This window comes from Cibotium barometz, chromosome 11 (genome assembly GCF_041138505.1).
Source record: "Cibotium barometz isolate CiBa-2024 chromosome 11, ASM4113850v1, whole genome shotgun sequence".
NCBI classification, from domain to species: Eukaryota; Viridiplantae; Streptophyta; class Polypodiopsida; order Cyatheales; family Cibotiaceae; genus Cibotium; species Cibotium barometz.
This window is the reverse complement of record NC_141056.1, coordinates 53,960,942-53,983,234: the sequence shown is the minus strand read 5'-3', so window position 1 is coordinate 53,983,234 and position 22,293 is coordinate 53,960,942. Positions and strand designations below refer to the sequence as shown.

The 22,293-nt window shown below is 42.7% G+C and overlaps 1 pseudogene; it reads right to left on the bottom strand.

Moving 5' to 3' along the window:
• Positions 1-18,515: 18,515 nt before the first annotated feature.
• LOC147634335 (RNA demethylase ALKBH9B pseudogene) lies at positions 18,516-19,724 on the bottom strand (annotated as a pseudogene).
• Positions 19,725-22,293: the final 2,569 nt, after the last annotated feature.

Genomic DNA, 22,293 nt, shown 5'->3' with positions numbered 1-22,293 from the left:
GATGAAGTCGAATCTGCTGGTAGAACCGGCCTGCCACAATCATGCTATGGGCATCATAAGAAAACCCATGATCATCCACTGTATCTTGGTCAAGGATGCACTTTGGCCTAGTGCAACTCATTAGATAGTAGTCTACTCCCTCGCTATTTTCCTCACTGGCAATAACAGTAAATACATCACCCTCCTGTAGCAAATCTGTCAGGTCATCATAACTGACCATGAACGCAGGACCTGTGTGCTCATCAGACAACACTGGATATGAAGGATGCCTGGGGGAGAGTAATGTCTGTATCCATGCATCTGCCCATCCTCTCGAGGCACAATGTGACCAATCGCCATCCATACATGCTCCACAGAAGCATGCAAACCGTCGTGTGTAAATCGTGGGGACCGCCATGCGCGTGCTCCTGATGGAATGTAAGCCCAAGGTGCCAGGTACTGTGTCACAATCATGGGAGGCTCTATGGTCAATCATGCCACCATCCACATGCCAAAAAAATCTCCTGACAATCCGAGCATCACATTTGGGATACGATGATGCTGCACTCCCACACAAATGTTGGGAGCACCACTCGACTACGTGGCTCACATCTCTGAACCGCTGAGCATCCTGCCGTAGAGCTGATGATGCCTCAGGACACGTTTCACACATGCGCCCGCACCATCATGCTCTCCCTTCCTGTGACCAGTCTCAAAGAATGACCAAATCACTTTGATACTAGACTGCACATGCCACCTATAAATCCATAAAAGATAGTCTTAGTTATTGTTTTCTTTAAGATGTTCTAGTGAATTTAGTTTAATTGCAAATGTAAGAGAACCATGAGTACTACCTGGAGAGCCAATAGAATTGTCATGATGACTTGAGCTGTGCCCCACAACCATCCAACCAAACCCATCGCTGGCCACGTATGATCCCACAATCTCCTAAAAAATCGTCATGGAGATGAAAACAGTGTTGCACAAAATGTGCATCATGTGAACGATCATCACTGATATAGAAATGATACTCTCGAATAATGACACGGGTCTCGGGGGTACTCGCTATCCCATCTACATGAGCCTCTGCATGTCGATAGCTAATGTGGATCATAATAGCAACTTGGTGAGGTAAGCAATACAGACGTTTAGGACACAAAAAATCAAATAAGTAATGTAGCTCAAACACAAAACAAATATTATGAAATATAACCATTACCTGCTTTGAGAAGTAATACTCAGATTGTATCTCCTGAAAAGGTGTGAAGGTGTAGTTCTCTGCAAAATCAATCACAGAGATGACCACACCAATAGGAAACTCTGCTAGGCATGCTCGGAACTGACGATCCTACCACTTGGCACAATGACTGTGCCGTATATAGGGGTAGATTTGCTCCCTAAATGTGGTTGTGAAGTGACAACGTGGTGTATGTTTGTCCACGAGCTGTAACTTCCTGGACTGTCCACTCTGGAGCTGGTGTGTCACATACTCATAACGTTGCCATGCCACTATCTCTTGGTCACTTGCATCAAGGTCTACCATCTGTAGATGTGCAAGTGAACCACATGATGTGCAATTGCTCTCCACACAAGGCATCCTATGGAACTGGGCATCCTCCATGCGTGCACACAAAAGAGAGTGGATGAAATCACGAGGACTACGAGGCAACTCTCTATGCCCACTAAGAGAACGGAACACATCATAAAAAAGTTTGAACTCAACATGGTAGCGACAACAACATGTGTCATGCTGACGTGAGTACCTCACAAACCAAGGCTTACACCCCTCAAATGACCTTTGCCCAATTTTAAGCTCTGGATATGAAGCCACAAACGGAGAATACAACTCAGTTTGGGTCATTTCAAGAAAGCAAGCACCGTGCTCAATGAACACTCCTCTTGTCACTCTCTTACGCAAAGCTTTCTTGAAAACTGGCGAGGCACGACACTTCTCCTCCCAAAAACTTTCTATCAAGGTTCTCGTGGTTTCATCTAGTAGGCGATCATGCCTAGCTACACGACCACTACTCGCCCACAAAGCACCAACCTCATTGGCATCTAAACTTTGTCGTCTAATAGACCCAACTCTAAGTGCGTGTGGTGCTATGGAAAGGATGCGAGATGTGGCACTAACCTTACCCTTCATTTGGGAGCTACTTATGGCTGCCACAATAGCCCGTTGAGCAGCCAAAGCGTTCGCAGAGTTCCTCTTCTTACTAACTATATAGGAATAACGAACACTTTGTAGCACTGCCATGCCAGCTCTCCTCTCTCTTCGACCTCCAATATCGGAAAGCGCCCTGCAAATTGGCCGTGTTGGGCAGATCAATCAAAGCATCAAGCACACATGCCTGTGATGAAGGTGTGAGGTCTTTGAAATAGGAATGGAAGATTGCATGGGCACGACGATGTGCCCCTCTGACTTTGATAGTTCTTTCCTATCCACATGAAGGGCGTGTTGAAAGAACGGTAGAGGGGGAGGAGACACACACGCAGGAGCAAACCCTAATGTATATTGCAAACCCTAACCATAGAGGGAAGCCATCTCCCTTCTCACACAATGCATAATGCCATAATCCATAATACACACAACACCCTATGAGTTGTGTCCACACACTACTAACCCTAGCTAATGTCCACACACTATGACCAGCTGGACACGCGGTCATTTATGTCTCACACATGTTCCTACCTAACATGCCAGCACATAGCATAGCTGGCTCACACTGACATCGAGTTTGAATCTCAACAGTCCCTCTCAAGCTCATGATGTACTGCCATAGAAGATGTAGATGAGCTTGGGATATCAAAACTCTCAACACTCCCCCTCAAGCTCATCCCATGTACTTCCAACATAGTACGGAAGTACTCAAACTTCTCCCTGCTAAGTGGCTTTGTAAAGATGTCTGCCACCTGCTCATCAGTCTTCACATACTGAAGATCAACTGTACCATCCAGCACCTTCTCTCTGACAAAGTGATAATGGACCTCTATGTGTTTGGTCCTCGCATGAAATACTGGATTCTTGGCCAACTGTATACTGCTCCTGTTGTTACAATGAATGACAACTTTGCCATCAATAGGCTCACCCAAATCTGCCAAGAGATTCTTTAACCATACTGCCTTACAAGTAGCAATGGCTGCACCTCTGTATTCAGCCTCTGTACTGGATAAAGCAACTGTAGGTTGCTTCTTGCTACTCCAACTCACCACGGCACTTCCAAGTGTAAAAGCATATCCACTAGTAGACCTCCTGTCATATGAGCTACCTGCCCAATCAGCATCTGTGTAGCCATGTATGTCCAAGCTTTTACCACTCTCATAAAGTAGACCATAATGTGCAGTGGTCTTTACATATCTCATAATGCGTCTCACTGCATCCAAATGTGGTTTTCTGGGACTCTGCATAAACTGGCTTACTAGCCCCACAGCATAACTCAAATCCGGGCGTGTGATAGTCATGTAAATAAGACTACCAACCATCTTTCTGTATATAGATGGATCATCCAACTCCTCACCCATAATCAGCCCGTAACTTCACATTTTGCTCCAAAGGTGTACTCGTAGGCTTACACCCTGTCATGCTATATTTTGCCAACATATCCAATGCATATTGGTGCTGTACTAACCATGTACCTGACCACATCTCGTGAGATAACGACTTGCCTAGTTTGTGGATTGTAACATTTGTATGCCTTACGATCCTGTGCATATCCAACAAATACACATTTTTCTGCCTTAGGATCCAACTTCCTCCTTTCATCAGGCACATGTACATAAGCTATGCATCCAAAAACTTTGAGGTGTCCAATGTCTGGCCTATAACCTGTAAGCCGCATCTCTGGTGTGCTTCCATGTATAGCTGCTGTAGGTGTTTTATTTAGTATATACACTGCAGTAGCACATGCTTTTGCCCAATAATAATCTGGCATGCTCTTTTCATTAAGTATCGCCCTGGCCACTTCACATATGACTCTATTCTTTCTCTCAGCCACACCATTTTGCTGAGGTGTATACCTGCAAGTCAATTGTCTTCTTATTCCATGCTTCCTCAAGAAATGCTCAAAAGCTTTTGAGGTGTATTCACCACCTCCATCTGTCCTCAGACATTTAATCCAACAGCCATATTGCTTTTCTGCAAAAGCTTTGAAATCAATGAACTTTTCCAATACTTCACTCTTCTCTCTGAGAAAGTATATCCATGTCATCTTGCTGAAATCATCAATAAATGTCACATAGTATAAACTGCCTTTGATAGATGGGTTTTGTGCAGGACCCCATACATCACTATGTACTATCTCAAGTGGCCTGCTACTCATATTTCCTTCTCTAGGAAACCGCAACCTTGCCTGCTTTTCAAACTGACAGGCTTCACAAACATGCATATTCCCATCATACTTGAACCTAGGCAATCCACTGATAATGCCTCTTGTCTGCATGTTCTTCAATCTTTGTATATTGACATGTCCAATCCTCTTATGCCACATATCAATGTCCTATACCACATTTTTGCTTTTAGAGAACATGGCTGATTTTAACTCAGGAATTCCAGCATCCAGCTTAAACAATCTGCCTTCTTTCTTGCCTTTAGCAATGACTCTACATCCATGTTTGAAGTCCTCAACGAAGCAACCATGCTCGTTGAAACGAACCTGTAATCCCTGTTCCACCATTTGACCAACTGAGGCCAAGCTCTTTGTGATAGAAGGCACATACAGTACATCTGACATAGACTTTGTTTGACCATTGTGCATAACCAATGGTACACTTCCAACATGTGTAATGGCATGCTGGGTATCATCTCCTATTTCCACATAGCCTTTCACATCCATAGGCTTCATATGCTCAAACCATTCACCATGACACGTCATATGGTTTGATGCTCCAGAATCCATATACCAAGTATCATCATTTTCAGCATTTGTCATCATCGATCCAACGACATGTTTCATGGCGAACAAATGATTTGCAGTGCCATCATTACTGCTTGATGCATAATTTCCACCACCATGTTGTGTATAATTTCCACCATAATTACCACCACGTTGTGCTCTACCCCCTCTCAAATCATTCTGTTTGCGGAAACAATCTCTCGCCATATGACCATATTTCCCACAATAATGGCATTCCACATCTTGCATAGATGTTTGTTGGCCTTGCAAATGTCCTCTACCACGAGGATTACGTCAGCCTCTCTGAGGTGTATATCCACGACCACCTCTAGCACCATATGTGGGCTGAAAATTCTGTTGTGATGACCTATCCTGCCATCCACGACCATTACCACCACGGCCACGTGATGCGAGTCTCTCCCTGCCTCTAAAACCTCTTTGCGAATAGAAAGCCTGATTTCTGCCATTATCATCATGGCTAGTAGACGCATCCAGAAATGAATCACTGAGTTTGATTTCCTCAACAAGTAAGAGTGAAACCAACTCATCAAAGTCTGGTAAACCTGTACTCTGAACCGAGATGGATGTATCAAAAGATTTATATGCCTTGCCAAGACCACGCAAGGTAATATCCACCAAATCATCATCAGGCATAGGGGCATTTATTGTTGCCAATGCATCTGCAAACTTCTTTATTTCTTGCACATAATCATGAATGCTCCTTTTATTCTGCTTCACATTATGTATCTGCTGTTGCAACTGAGACTTACGAGCACTCGTGTCTGTATCAAACATCTTTACCAAAGTATCCCATGCATCTTTGGGATTCTCAGCATCCTGTATGTGTATGAGCATAGCATCAGAAATACATATAGACAGATAATGCAGCATTTTGAATGCTCTTTCTGACCATTGCTTATGAGCAATAACTTGCTGTGCTGTGTAGGTTGTCATGGTAGTTCAGGCTCTGGCTCAGCACCTGTAATGAGATTCCAAAATCCTTTTCCTTTAAAGAAACTTTCGATCCTGTACTTCCATGCCTGGAAGTTCTTCCTATCCAGCTTTTCACCAACAATCTGTACTGGATTATCCGACATGTTTGCTCAATGTGCATCTTCCGCACTCGTCCAAATCTGTAACCGAGCCTTCCTCAGCTCAACCACACTCCAATGAGTGTTCTAGATACTCCAAAAAGGTCAACAAACTCCAAATTTGATGTAGAAAATCAACCTATATGCATCCAAAATGAACTGTCTCACGCAGTCCGAGATACCCTGCTTTGATGCACTTTCCAAGGCTCCAAATCACAATGTAGTGGTGTAATCAAGTATGGGTAACTTGCATTGACACCTAAACAACCTCAATGTTGAATATCAACACCATCTGACATGTGTACATATCAATTTTTGAAAACCCCTTTCTCTGTTTTGGAAAAAACGAGAAAAACCAAAAAAACCAGTAGCAAATTTGCTCTAATTCCTTAAATATTTGTCCAAATTGAGCACCCAGGCATTCATTAGCTTAGCAATGATGTCCACTAACTCCATGTAAGAGGAATTTGTCCAATTGTTTAAGACCAAAGATTAATTGCTCAATTAAAATCACTCTGTTTCTCTGCAACCAGTAGACAAGCTTTTTAATCAGCTCATTCCCAGCTCAATTAAGCATAATTGATCAAACCAACCATGTATCCCTCTTCTCAACTATGTGTAGCAACCAATTGCTAAAGAAATTGTGGAAGTAATCAAGCAACCAAGTAATAATTGACCTTGTCGCTTCAAATATATCAAAATTCTGCTCTGTTTTTCTGTCCGGAATGCGCCGCCTGCATTTGAGGGATTTGGGAGTGATTGAATTGTTAATTGATGAGGTATTCAAGTCCCTAACACACCTAGGTATGTGTGCAACCAGTCAATGCTTGGATTTTTGCCAAAAACACGCTCTAAATGCATCAATTTTTGACTTGCTTTTCTCTGTTTTGTGAGAGCTCAAAAACTAGAATTTTCCACTCATTCAAATGCATCCAAATTGCTCCAAAATTAGTTTAAGGCTTGCATAGGAGTTGCCAATACATTCCTCCTTGTCAGATACATGTGTCTTTTGCCAGATTTACATGTATTTTCACCATACATCAGTGCTTCCAAGCTTTAATGGAAAGCTTTCAAAAACCAGAATTTTGCTTTGCTTTGAGTTGCTCTAAATTGCTTTGTTTTTGCCTGTATCACTTGCAATCCGCTCAAGGATGTTTAGAAGACCTTACCCGGTAGGCCAAGCTCTCAGATATGATAGTAATCAGTGTGCTCCAAGCTTCACAGCTCCAATGGCAAGCTTCACAGCTTCTTCTCCCTCTTCACTCACTCACTCATAAACCCTAATAAACAGCACAAGACTCTGATATCATGTTGAAAGAACGGTAGAGGGGGAGGAGACACACACACAGGAGCAAACCCTAATGTATATTGCAAACCCTAACCATAGAGGGAAGCCATCTCCCTTCTCACACAATGCATAATGCCATAATCCATAATACACACAACACCCTATGAGTTGTGTCCACACACTACTAACCCTAGCTAATGTCCACACACTATGACCAGCTGGACACGCGGTCATTTATGTCTCACACATGTTCCTACCTAACATGCTCACACATGTTCCTACCTAACATGCCAGCACATAGCATAGCTGGCTCACACTGACATCGAGCTTGAATCTTAACAGGGCGCCCAAAGGAGGGGGTGGGTTCTTGTAGAAGAGAAGGGGACTCAGGAGGAAGGGCGGGTTCATGTGGATTATCTAAACTAAGGGGTAGTGGGGGGGAAGAGGGCGGAGGGAGAGGAAGTGGAAGAGGAGGAGCAAGGCTTGGATCATCGTGAACGGAAGGTGTTGCTCATTGACGTGCTCTCCACTCTCTCTTTCTCTCACGAGCTACCCTTCTCCTCTCCTCCTCTTGAACTTGGTGGATGGGGGGAAGTCTAGTCCTATCACGTTTCCGACTCCTACGACTTTGAGAACCCATTCTCAAGGAAGCTAAGAGAAAATATTATAAAGGCTCAATGATGGGATAGTACTAGAGATAAGTGTGGGATAATACTAGAGATGTGTGATTATATAGGAAAAATAGGTTATCCACTTCAAATCTCATTGGATTTCCTATCTAAGATTGATTGGATAATTAAGATAAACATAAAGATAATTAAAGATAAACTATTATCCACTTAAAAATCAATATTATTAATAATATTTATTTGCTAACCTGACCACTGTTCCCTTGTGGAGCTTGTTAACGAGAGGGTTGGAGCCGCATTAGGAGCATTTTCTCTAATCTCATTGTTGCGTGCTTCTCTCGAGGCGATATTTTGGCATTTTTGGGATGGGGCCATCTTGATTATTGCCTTGTAGTGCTCAACGTGTTGGACCGCCTGACGGGCGAAATGTTTTTTTCAGGGAAAATGTCCGAGATGTTCTCCTGGTCATTGGGGTGCAAACCGTCCATCAATCGGACACCCGCTCATGCATTTATTAAGGTTTAAAGGTCGTCGTTTTTTAAATAAAAAATAACTAAAATTTGCGTATAAGCGTGATCCGGTGTCCATTTTGGATGCTGTAAAATCCATATCAGAGTAAAATTGCACGCAGATTCCAAATTTGGGCTCGAAATTTGAAGATTCTAAGTAGAAATGGCTCGTTTAATAAAATCACTAATTTTTACACCATAAAAACTCATAAATTCATCTATTATAGGGACATTTATTTATTAATGAAGATGGACATGTTACATCCTTTCCCCCCTTAAAGAAATCTAGATGTCCTCATCTCATTCATGAATTGGGGGTAATCCTTTAAGAGTGTAGCTTCATCTTCCCAAGTTGCATCCTCTTCAGGGTAGTCTTTCCATTGTACTAGATGTTCTACAAGAGTTTTATTTACGGAGTTGCCTTTCTCTAGAATCTATGATCCTACTAGGCTGTAATTCAAGGACTCCTTGAGTAGGGATTACAACTTGTTCATCATCAAGAATATGATCGAGAATAGGTGCATAAGGCTTTAACAAACTTACATGAAATACATTGTGGACTTTGATATGGGCTGGGAGTTGGAGTTTATAGGCACTTTTACCTAGACACTTGATAACTGTATAGGGACCACAATACCTAGGGCTGAGCTTCTTATATTTTCCAAGTGATAGAGAACTTTGTTTGGGTCGCACCCATAGAAGAACTTTGTCTCCTTCCTTGAAGATCCTTTCAGACCTCTTGGTGTCAACATAATGCCTTTGCCAATCTTGAGCAGCTTTAATATCCCTTTGGATTGCCTTGGTTTGTTCCTCCATCTCTTCGAGCATTTTCCTAGATGCCTCAACTCCTATGGTCGGATCAGAGAAATTTAGAGGAGATAAGCATTCTTGCCCATAGGATGCTTTGAATGGTGACATTCCTATGCTCTGTTGATAAGATGTATTGTAAGCAAATTCTACTAGAGGAAGGTATTGAATCCATCTTCTTGGTTCTCGTCCACAATATGCTCTGAGAATGTCTTCAATTACCTGATTGACTCTCTCAGTCTGGCCATTGGTCTTTGGATGATAAGCTGTGCTAAAGCAAAGTTGAGTGCCCAAGGCTTGAAATAAGAACTGCCAGAACTTTAAGGTGAAATCAGAAGCCTGGTCACTTACTATCCTCTTTGGATGACCATGAAGATTGAAGACTTCCTTAATGAACAATCGAGCAACATCAAAAGCTTTGAAGGTCTTCTTCTGGTACAAGATGAGCTACTTTGGTGAGCAAGTCCACTACTACCAAAATGGAGTCATATCCTCCTTGTACAGTGGGGAGACTTCTCCAGGGATCACCTCGATTTCATGATCAACTTCTCGAGGAGGCGGTAGCCCTGTAAGCTCGTCAGGAAAGATGTCAGAGAATTCTTGGAGCCAAGAGGGTTCTGTCTCCTTACTAGGTTCAACGGTTTTGTTAAGCTTGATTAGGAAAACTTGATGTCCCTTATGTGCTCCTTTGAGAAGATGTTTTACCTTGACTACCCTAGATTTAGCTTAACCTATTTTCCCCTGAACAAATACTACTTGGCCATGCTTATTTTCAAAAGTGATACTTTCCTAGTTACAGTGAATGCGAGCTTTGTTTGCAATTAACCAGTTCATTCCAAGGATTCCATCATAAATTCCTAATGGCAGGACTCTAAAGTGGCCATGAGTTTTCTCATTACCTGGCTCAAAATCAAGGTTTCCTACAGAGTGGCAAGATACTACTTCCTTTCCACTAGCTAACTTTATAATCATTCTTCTAGCTATTTTTTGACCCAAGTTTAATTTTTGCAAACACCTAGGAGAAAGAAATGAATGGGTACTGCCACAATCAATCAGAAGTTGGAATGGCTTACCGCGATGAGTGGCTGGGGTTTGGATTACACCAAATTGTTGATTCGGACCTTGATGTTCTACCACTGCATGGACGGTGGCACGCTCTTCTTCAGCCATTTCCAAAGTCGGTTCTTCACTTATAGTACATGCATTTCTAGCAACTTCTCCTCTGCGGCCTCTTCCACGTCCACCGCCTCTTGCACCTTGGTGGATAGGGGTTCCACGACCTTGATTTCCTTTGCCACCTTGGGAAAAATATGTTGCCAGCTTGGGATAGTTGGCCCTAAAGTGTCCCGGCTCATTGCATTCAAAACATAGAGGGCCTTCTCTGAAAGAAGTAGCATACGAGCAGGGAACAAAAGAGTTGCTTTGCCGCCCTCTGTTGTAGTAGGGAAGATTTTGTTGGGGTTTCTTGTAGGGCTGATCCTTAGGGTTTGCCTTAGGGTGAGATCTCTTTTGAGGCTTAGCTTTGTTGGTCCTCAATTCTTTCACAAGAGGCTTCGCTCATATGAGAGAATCCTGTAACGTGCTTGGCCTTATTGCTTCGAGGCAAGAATCTAAGGGTTCATTTAAACCTTGGCAAAAATGAGCTACTTGCTGGGAAGTAGTCATAGTTGGGGCATACTTCTGAAGAGTAATAAATTTGGAATAGTAGTCTTCAAGAGTTAAGCTGCACTACCTGAGACTAAAAAACTCATTAATCTTTATGGACTCATGGGATGGGGGGGGAAGATATCTTTCCTTCATAGCTTGCTTGATGTCTTCCCAGGTTTTAGAATGCTCGGTGACTCCCTTGTTGGCACCATTGTTTCTACTAGAGTTTAGCATCTCCGGTGAGGCAAAACCATGCAAGCATAGACTGATTTGCTACTCCAGTACTGGCAGTAGAGAAATAATCATCCATCACTTCAATCCAGACTTCACAGCATCCTTCTCAATCTTTGAACCTTCTCCCTTAAAGGAGGGAGGTTACATTTGCTTGAGCAGCACGAGCTTCTTCTCCTGTATATCGGTGTAAAGTGCATTGTGAAGTGGAGGCTGATCGTCCTGGCCATCATTATAAGATTAAAATTTTAAGATTACAAGATTCATACTTTGCACAACGCTTAAGCTTTTTTGAAAGTAAAACATTGAAATCATTTTATTTCCTAAATATTTATAAGGACAAGTTTAATTACAAAGATTTGAGACTAATATAATTAGTCTTTATTCGTCACATGAAGGGAAATTTCTAAGCTCAACTATGACATAAAGGTAGAGCGGTCACATAGAGTATGGGGGTTCAGTTGTAGTTTATAAGACTCGAAAAACTGATGGTAAGGGTGGTAGACTCTGGATTGGTGTAGGTCCCAACACAGCTACTCTGTCGGCAAGTAAGATCTACATCACTCGGTCATACACCCAGCGCTCCTGTGGTACCATAGAGGGAAGCCATCTCCCTTCTCACACAATGCATAAAGCCATAATCCATAATCTACAACACACACTATGTGTTGTGTCCACACACTACTAATCCTAGCTAATGTCCACACGCTATGACCAGCTGGATGCGGTCATTTATGTCTCACACATGTTACTACCTAACATGCTAGCACATAGTGCAACTGGCACAAGCTGACATCGAGCTTGAATCTCAACAAATACTGGGCTTCTTTTCTCCACCACAACTTATGAAGAGAAGTGGCCTTCTTTGCAAATTGTTCTATAAATCTCCTATAATGGCCCATATGGCCTAGAAAACCTCTAAGTTACTTTAAGGAGGTTGGAGGGGTGAGGGCTCTACCTTAGCTAGGTCGGTTGTTGCTATGCCTTGATTAGAGACCACATGACCTAAAATGATTCTTAAGGATGCTCTAAAAACACACTTCCCTAGATTAAAAGAATCGTTGTAAGTATTTAAAATGATTTTATTTCTTACCAAAGATGTAAAAATCATCCAAGTAAACTTCAATGAAATGATGGAGAAAGGCACCCATCATTACTCTTTGGAAGGTTGCTAGAGCATTGCATAAGTCAAAGGCATCACCTTATAAACATAAGAGCCTCGTTCAATGGTGAAGGTGGTCTTGGCTCTATCTTCTTTAGTTATTGGGACTTGGTTATACTCACTAAATCCATCTAAGAAGGAATGTATTTAATTACTGGCCACAATATCCAAAAGTTGGTTAGTGAAGGGTATTGGGAAGTGATCCTTCTTGGTGACCTGTAGATAGCTCCACCAAGCTACTCCATCTATTACCACCATAGAGCTCCTCTTTCCATTTGTCTCGTCAAGTTCCCTTGTCTGTTTTGCTTCTGCCCGTGCCATCCATTACTCATCACCATGCCGAGATCCATTATGATCGGTTTCCTCCTTATTGATGCACGACTTCGAGGTAACTTGAAGGAGAGAGGCGTTAGAAGTTGGTGGTGTGTGAGTGGCAAGGGATTATGTTATTGTAAGAAGACTATGAGTAGTTATGTGGTTGAGGAATACATTTGTAGTTTAGTTGTGCATGTGTTTATGTTGCGTCTTTCTCTCTTGCGTCTTTCTCTCTTGTGTGTTTCATATAGTTAAGTAAAGGGAGAAGGTAAGTAATAAAAATCCAAAGTACAACTCGCAAGCGATGATATCAAACTAATCATTAGCATCCTCTCTAGCTCTCAAAACATCTAATATACTCTCATGCTCATTTACATGAAGCCGCTACTAGAGAGGTCTAGCACCGCTTTTATGAGGCTTGACGCAAATCACAAGATGAGAGAAGATGTAGGGCTAGGCCTCACGATTAACCTCGTACTACTAGAGCTGAATGTATTCCATGCCTATGAACCTACTAAAAAATAGTAGCCTGCCATGACCATACTATGTGCATCAAACTAAACCCCATGACCATCCATGGCATCCTCATTGAGAGTGCTATTCCCACCATGAAATAATGCATTCTTTACATCAATCTAATGTAGAACCCAATCTTTTGATGCAACCATACAATAATAGCCCTCACGATTGTGATCTTGGCAATGGATTTTTGACCCTATTCAACTTGCATGGTCCTGGGTCTATCCTTGGTGTCCTTAAAGCTACCTTAGCCTTCCTTGCACCAGGTGTCCTAATAGCTGGAATCCCAAACTCCTTATAAAGGATCTTCTTTGAGCCATTAGACACTCCATCAACATATGAATACCCAGCTAAAATGTCAGGATACCAAGCGACTCATCCACCTTCTCTTTGCCTTTATGTGATAAACTTGCTGAACCTACAGGACTGATTTTTTAACGTAGCTTGCCACTCCATGGTCTATCAATAGACCCACTACTAGAGGGCTCTCTCGGTCCACTCACAATGACTGTGATTGTTGACTTATATTCTGTGCAACCACATGCTTCTGTGCATCAGTCCTAATCGAGTATTTTACAACATCATACCAAATGCTCATCTCTTCAAAGACAACATCCTTGCTCAGCCTCCTGCTCCTTTGCATCATCCCCAATCGAGTCCTTTATAGCATCATACCAACTGCTCATCTCATCAAAGACAACATCCCTGCTCACCCTCATCGCATCAAAGACAATATCCCTGCTCACCCTCATCTAATGTGTGATAGGGTTATAACATCTGTATTGCTTTTACTCAAGGGAGTAACCAACAAACACACATTCTTTAGCCTTTGGGTCCAACTTACTACATAGTTCATTAGGAACGTGTACATATGCAATGCATCCAAACACTTTGAAGTGTGTCAAATCTGGTTTTCTACTAGTATACTTCTCCTTTGGAGTCACACCATGCATTGTTTATGGAAGTCCTGTTCATAACGTAAACGACAATCCCAACTACTTTAGCCAAATAAAGATGAGGTATGATCTTCTCAGTCATCAATGCATGAGCCACCTCTGCAATGTGCTTATTCTTCTTCTTAACAACACCATTTTGATGTGGATTAGTGCACTACATGTGAATTGCCTCTGAATTCCATGCTTTCTCACTGAACTCATTGGGGAGAAGTACTCTCCCCCTCTATTTGACCTTAGGTGTACTTAACTTGCAAACTTTTTACTTTTTAGCCAACATTTTGAAAGTGAGTAAACACATCACTTTTCTCTTTCATGAAATAGACCCACACCTTCCTTGTTTGGTCATAAATGAAAGATAAATAGTAATGACATCCTCCCATTGATGCCACCTTTGTCAATCCCCATACATCTGAGTGTACCACATCAAGTGCTCTATTACTCATAATCTGTCATGTGGAAATAAATTCTTTGTTTGTTTTTCAAACTAGCATGCTTCACATAGTTAATGCCTTCCTCCCACCTTGAACTTTGGCAAATTTGTAACAATCTTTGAATTCTTCATAGAGTTCAATCACTGCTTATTCACATGACCAATACGTTTGTGCTAGATATCTGTACAACTCTAGCACCTTGTGTAAACATAGCAACTTTTACCTTAGGCATGTTACGTCCAACGTAAACATTATGCCCACTCTTTTGTCCTTTGCAACAAAACGACATTTTTTTGAAGTCCTTAACATAACAACCCTCATCAGGGTTAAAACGTAGCTCTGCAAACCTTGCTCAACCATCTGAAACCAAATTCTTTGTTACGTTAGGCACATGAAGTACATCAGCCAAGTACGTCATCTTGCCATAGCCAATGACATATTCCCAATGTGAGCAATATGATTAGCAATGTCATCCTCTCATCTCTACATAACCTGGTTTTTCCAAAATTTTGGCATCTCTAAACCACTCACCATGACAAGTTATGTGGTTAGAGGCTCCTGAATCTATATACTGTACATTGTAACCATTTGTGAATACATCTATAGTCACATTGAATTTAACATGTTTTGCATAAGAAACAACCACTCACATCTATCCTTAGCCTGTGTGCTTGAAGATGCATAATTGTTTTGTTACAACTTACCACTTCTTATGTCACTCTACTTCTTGCGACATTCTACTGCAAAGTGAAATGGTTTACCACAATAAAAGCAATCCTTTGAACCTGATCTCGATTGCTATCTTTGCTACTCTCTGGCTCCTCGTGCCATGAGATTGGCCTCTTCCACTTGTGTGTGTTTGTTACTGTAAGTCATTGGATGACTGCTGTCCATAATTCTAATTTCCAAAACGGCCACCACCTTGGCCTCGATGATGACCTCTATCTCTGCCGCTACCTGAGTTTGAGTAGAAGGCATGTTCTAAAGTGTTCTTATTTTGGGAGGAAGTGTCTTCACCCAAAGAATTCTCTTCAATGATTAACATAGACACCAAATCCCAAAAGTTGGGAACATTCTCTCGTATAGCAATAGAGGTCTTGAATGGCTTGTATTCTTTGCCAAGCCTATTTAAGCATACGCTCACTAAGTCATCATCTTCCAATGAGACATTTATAGATCCAAAAGATTCAACAATTCCCTTGATCTTCAATGTATAATCATTGATCGACATGTTCTTCTTCTCCACTGTATGCAACTCTTGTTTTAGCTATACCTTCCATGTCTTTGTGTTTATCTGGAACATCTTCACTAGGTTTTGCCATGCAACTGCTAGAGTGTTGGCATCCTATATATGCCCTATCAAAGTGTCTGTCACACTAACTAAAAAGCCAATACGTAACTTTCCTTGTACCCTAGTTCCATGCCTTTATATCTGCTAGAATTTTTATAGTTCAAGAAATTTTGGAGGCTCCTCATTGTCTCCTTCAATATTATAGTCCCAAAATGCTTTTCCCATTAGAAAATTGGTCATTTAGAACTTCCACACATGGAAGTTATTCTTATCAAGCTTCTCACTAACAATCTGGTTGATGTTGTCAAACATCTTTACTTACTAAAAATCTGCAAATAGAAAATATATATATGTGACATGCAACTCAACAATATCTATTGTGGCTCCTGTAGGAGTGCTTCTGCACAACCTGTATGTCACAGCATATAACTAGAGTACATGTACATACATCCATAATTAATAATACATGTGCAATCTATGTTTGGACACCAAAGATGCACTGCTACACTATAATAACCAGAGCTGAGACAAAACTATTTCCAAACTAGAACTTCTCGGAAGTGCCTGAAAACACCTTACAGTGGTCAAGAATAAAGATCGAAACACACCTAAAATGTGAATTTCGCCAGGCACCTCCACACCTACAAAGATAGCTCCTCAATCGAAGATATATAGCTCCCACAGCTCCTCAATCGGAAGATGTGTAGCTCACAGAGCTACCCAACGAGTGTCGTACTCTAAATAGGAAAGAAAAGAGATGATGATAATCTTACCTGTGTACCACTTCCTTTGCCTTCGTAGCTTCCTTTGCTTGGCGCTCAGCTCCTTAGCTTGAACCAAGCTCCAATACCATGAAAATATTGGGGGAGGAGAGAGAACTTGAGCTCTTGCAAGCACGCGCGCACACACACACACACACACACACACACACACACACACACACACACACAAAGATGGAAGGTTGAAATCTTCTTCTTCTTCTCACTCTCAAAAGAAGGCTACAAAAGATAAGTGAAAACCTAACATAAGTTCTAGAGTACTACGTTAATGTGAACATGCTAAATAAGTGAGCTGGCAAGATAAGTATGCCATAACTCAATTGGACTAGGTAGGTATAGTCTAGTTGTATAATTACTAGCGAAGATTCATCATGTCAGCTACCAAACATGCCATTGGTGTAAATGTGGAGTAGTCACCTAGGCGCATCATGAGTGTCAGCTTGTGTCGAGCTTGACATCTCAATAGAGGCTTTGGACGATGTGTCCCCGCCGATGTCTTGGTTTAGGTGGATGACTTTTACATCCTTGTCTTGGAGATTGTCTACCACGTCTATTACCTCGCAAAAACACTCATCAAAGATGTAGTGTCTAGATTTGTAGATATGGTCATCACTCATGAAGTCTCTTGCTCTTGAGATCGATCAATGTGTGATAAGTCATCTAGTCTTTTGGAGGGGCTATATCTCATGTGGAGATACTTGGTTCTAGCAATATGCATTGTCTCTCCCTCCTCTTGCTTGAGATTATAGATCTATGCATCTAGCTACACTAGGTGAGAATCTCACAGTGGTGAATGTCTATCTCAAGATCTTATAGCTAGTCTTTTCAAGTGGTTGGCTTGTTTTGCTTTTAAGGAAATGTTCAAATGAGCAGATCTTGGTAAGATCATCAATCCTTATCATGGATGCACAAATTTGATCAAACTTCTCTAAGTGTTAAATGGGATCTCCAGTTCCATCAAATTTGATCATCATCCTTGAGATGAGGATTGGCTTTGTAAATTAATCATTTGAGAAACCTAGGGAGTAGATGGTTGCCATCTTTTGTTAAATATTTTTACTAAAATAGTAGATCCTTGAGTTTGTGTAGTGGATATTTGTGTCTCGGGGGGGTCACTATATGTAAATCCTCTATATCACGTGCGTTCAAGGCCTATTTAAAAAGTCCCTTATCTGTAAATTTTTTAGTGAATATAATGTATCCTTTCCTATTCAAATCTGTAATTTTTTTTTAAAATACAATAAATAAATCCCCTCTGTAAATATATTTCTGTAAGTTTTAAATATTTAAAATGTCCTTCTGTTGAACCCACGTGATACTTACATATTTATACGAGTGACCCCCCCGAGATTTGTGTAACCAATGGTTTCAATAAAGATTGTGGTTAATTACAAAGTAATCCTTGAGTTTGTGTAGTAGATATTTGTGTAACCAATGGTTTCAAGAAAGATTGTGGTTTACCAAGTAATCACATAGACACCTACCTTCCCCATAGAAAGGGATGGAGGAGGATTTGGGAGTCAAAAAATGTTTCCATTATGTTGTGTGTGTGTGTGTGTGTGTGTGTGTGTGTGTGTGTGTGTGAGTGAGTGTGTGAAAGCTTCTTCCAAAGAAATAGAAAACCATCCTCCCTAATCTCCTTCTTTGTGCTATTATTCTACATGGAAAGTGGAGGTGATCAGCCCATCTTTCCCTTTTATGCTTTACACGTGTCAAGCCACAATAGTCTTCTCTTAATGCAACTACTTTGAAATAACAATACAATGACAACTAATAAATAAGACACCTATTATAAATGTAAATCTGTAAATGGGCTAATCTCATGTGATATCATGCATTTTTTTCAATATCCCCCCAGAGCTACCAAATAACATTACACGACGTTGAGCAACACGATAAGAAGCTTGATAAAAGCATGGACAAACACTTGTGTGCTCTTTAAGGTAGACAAAGGCAGTCATGGCCCATTGAAGCTCTGTGTAAAAGATTCTATCGTCTACGGTTGCCGGCAGAGGGCGTGGAAAGTGGTGGGAAATCGGATGTGGAGAAGAGTTCCTCCTGCACCTGCTGATGTGTTGATGAAGGAGCAGCCGAAACACGTGGTCGGGCCACGCCAGCTGCTAGTATTTGTGCATGTAGCTGAGAAGAAGCTGGTGTGGCCGCAGAAGCTACAGCTAGCTGCCGGGGGAGAGCAAAAGGCTGGGTGGCAAGCAGGTCAGAGTCCGGGATAAACCCACGTGGCAGCTTAGCGGGATCCATCTTGCGGAAAGTAATGGAGATCCTCTGCGTCGGCACAGCAGGAATTGCGTGCTTGGCCACGTTAGCGCCGTTGCCCTTTAGCACAAGGACGGACCCCGTGGGCAGGGGTATGGACAGTGAGCCCTTGAACTCGCCGGGCGCCACGATTTCCAGGTTGGAGCCAAAGACAATGCTGCAGCGGCTGAGCAGGGACAATGTGCAGAAGGGCCGCACGAAGTCGTGGCTGTCCACGTGGGGCGGTATGCAGTCACCCACGTCGTAGATGTTGATGATGCAGCTGTCCGGGACGGCGTTCCGAGGCAGCACGCGCCACCTTAGTAGGCGCCTGATGACGGAGCGCAGCAACGCTGGTAAGGGGTCCACCTCCTCGTCACGAAGGATGTAAGGTGGGTTGCCGTCCCTGTCGATGGCGTAGTTGTAGCAGCAACCGAATTGGATGGTGACACGACCCTTCCCCTTCATCCACTTGCGCGGCTCAGAGTAAGTGCGTGGGCGGAGCTGGCCCTTCCGGCCGAGCTTCTGGTAGAGGTATACCAGATCCACCAGATCCTTCTGCTCGGCTTCGTTGAACAAGTTGGCGTGCAACTCCAAGCCTTCCACCACGTTCATCACCTTGCCGTGCACGCGCTCCATGCACACGTAACCCTTCTTGCGTTTAACCTGATGAATCCGGGCACCCTCATCTGTGTTTGGTTCCGCCGACGTGGCCGCAACGCCATGAAGAGTATGCGAGGCCATCTTGGCAGCAAGCCCGTCCACATCGTAATTGCTTGGAAGTGGACGTTGCGCAATCGTGTTCTGGGATGAGTTCTTCCAGACGGCGCTGTGGTGCTTGGTGGCGCCTACACTCTTCTCCTGGCTTTGTTGACGTCTAGGGTGGCTGCTGCTGGGGCTATTGCTGTGCTTGATGCTGGTGGCCAAGCGTGCAGGGTCCTCCATACTCATGTAGTTGGTGCAAAACAAAGGATTGACGCTTTTTATAACCTCGAAAAAAAAAGGGGCGGTCTTATGCTTTTTACTTGCGCTTCAAGAAAAGCATAGGAGTGTCTTTTTAAAAGCGTTCAAAAAGCTAATCGCGTCGAACGAAAAAAGCAGCGCAACTGACCTGTCGCGCTGCAAAGAAGGACCTGATGAGGCTGAGCTTCTTCAGGGACTGTGGCTTCGCCACCTGAGCATCATCTACGGCCGTAACATGCATACTGATTGATTGCCGTGCAACACGGTCAGCGTAACTTTTGAAAGAATGTAGTACCTTTTTATTTAATTCGCGAGAGACGACGTTCTCAGACGCAAATCTGCGCTTCGAAGGCCACGCTTACCTAAGCTTAAAAGCTTTGAAAGCTCGCACGTCGAGGCCTTGTGATCACCTATACTACTATTTTTTAAGATGCCCTAAAAGGGCTTGGTAAATGGTGGTAAGGATAAGGAGGATGGAGCTCTCCAAATTTTGCCAATCGTCTAAACCTTCACAAGGCTATTTTTTGGGTAATTGACCATTAGAGAATGGGTTGTCTTAAAACATCCCAAAATGCGTGAAAGAACTCCACCCTAAGGCCATCCCATCCTAGGGACTTCCATTTACCCAGATTTTTGAGAGCATCATCCAGTTCTTCCTCAATTAAAGGCGCATCCATACTAGCTGCCTGACTATAGGCTGAACATACTACGAGAGTTCATGACATGCATGGAATTCTTCCTCAGAAGGGGGGCTAAGGGGCATCAAACACGTCTGTCGAATTGTGATGACAGACATCACCTAATCAATTTCTCATATCCCTTTTTCCACAGTCTAATCTTTTGACATTAAAGGAATTTGGCTACCATTACTCTTCAAAATTGGAGAGAATTAGTAGAGAGTCGGGCGGGGTCTTAGATATGGGCACTCCGTGCTAGTATATTTAGCTCAACGAATTGGGTACCACACTAGTTCCTTCTGGGGTAAAGATGGGGTCGGCCAACTCGATCCTGGCCTTGGCTGGTTCTCCGATGTTGAGTCATTTGCTACATCAATGCTACGGCGGCAGCCAGTTATTCAACTTGTTGTCCTGAGGCGGAGTCCTTGCTTTTCCCATCAGATTTTGTGCTGGTTTTTTTAAAGGAAGCCTCGAACGTGCCCTCATGTAATTCTCAGGAACGTGTTCCCTTGAAATTATCCTCAAAGTCACGTAGCATTGCTCAAAAGAAGTGTGGGCTAGAGAATACAAGGAATTATGAAAGGGTACATCATCGAGGCCTTCAAGGAATCTCCCGATCAGCCTTTCATCGGAGAACTTGTCTCTGTCTCACTACAGCAGAAATGGAGATACCTCACCCGATTGATGTAGTCTTGGATGGTTTCCCCATCCTTCTGTTTTACGTTATGCTCAACCGGACTCCATCAGATTCCTTGGCAAAAATATCTAACTCATAGATCTGATTAAACATTTCTAAGTGTGGTATGGGATCTCCAGTTCCATTAAGCTTGGTGATCAACTTAGAGGTGTTGGTAGGTTTGTTTCACTTGATCATCCACGTGGCTGAATGCCTCATAGATCTGATTAAACATTTCTAAGTGTGGTATGGGATCTCCAGTTCCATTAAGCTTGGTGATCAACTTAGAGGTGTTGGTAGGTTTGTTTCGCTCTTGTCTTGGCCCTTATGCCGGCTGAACTAGTGTTGGTAGTGTAATTCTTGCAGCTACCCCCCTCCCCATTTCCATGGCTATCCTCAACATCTCAAGAGTTAGTCCTGCCGCCATGAGCGGGCGCTATTTGGGGTAAGATAGGTGGGGGAGCTGGGCCGGGTGGATAATATACCATTGGGGGTCCTTGTCTCAAGGGAGGATTGGTTTGTGCTTTATAAGGTCCCATATAGTATCCACGGTGTGCCCCACATGATGGGTATTGTTGGTACATTGGTGTTGTGGGTTGATATGATTAGGGAAGGTAGGCTCTCTCTCTTTAATAGGATGCTGATATGATTAGGTCGGGTAGGCTCTCTCTCTTTAATAGGACATTTCAGGTCCCTCGAGAGCTGGTTCCTGACCACGTTTAGCACTGGCCTATGGTCTTGGTATGAATTGGCCATTCCAATGGGCGGGCATAGCCCCCCACATTGGTGGATTAGTCTGGGTTAGGTTACTTTCGCTTTGCCCCATGTTCGGTCTATGGTCTAGAGCCGGCATGGGCTCTCTTTTGGGCTGTCTTTCCATGCATCTATCCTTGGGTTGTGAATTTTCTAAATGTGAGATAATGGATAGAGTATCTCTAGAAAGACTGCACAAATCGTGAAGCTTACACACAAGTTCAATGGAGAGGGTGATCCTGAAGATACCTCGAGGTCTTGGATCAAGTTTGCGAGGCCTTATGTGAGAGGAATGAGCTTGAAAGACCAACGCATTCAGCCTTACACTAGATGGCAAGGCTAGTGATTGGTATCGGACTCTGAGAGTTGAAGAATGTCTAAACTTAATTCGGCTTCGACAGTCTCAATGTCCTTAAGCTCCACCTTAGCAATATACTTAGCTTTG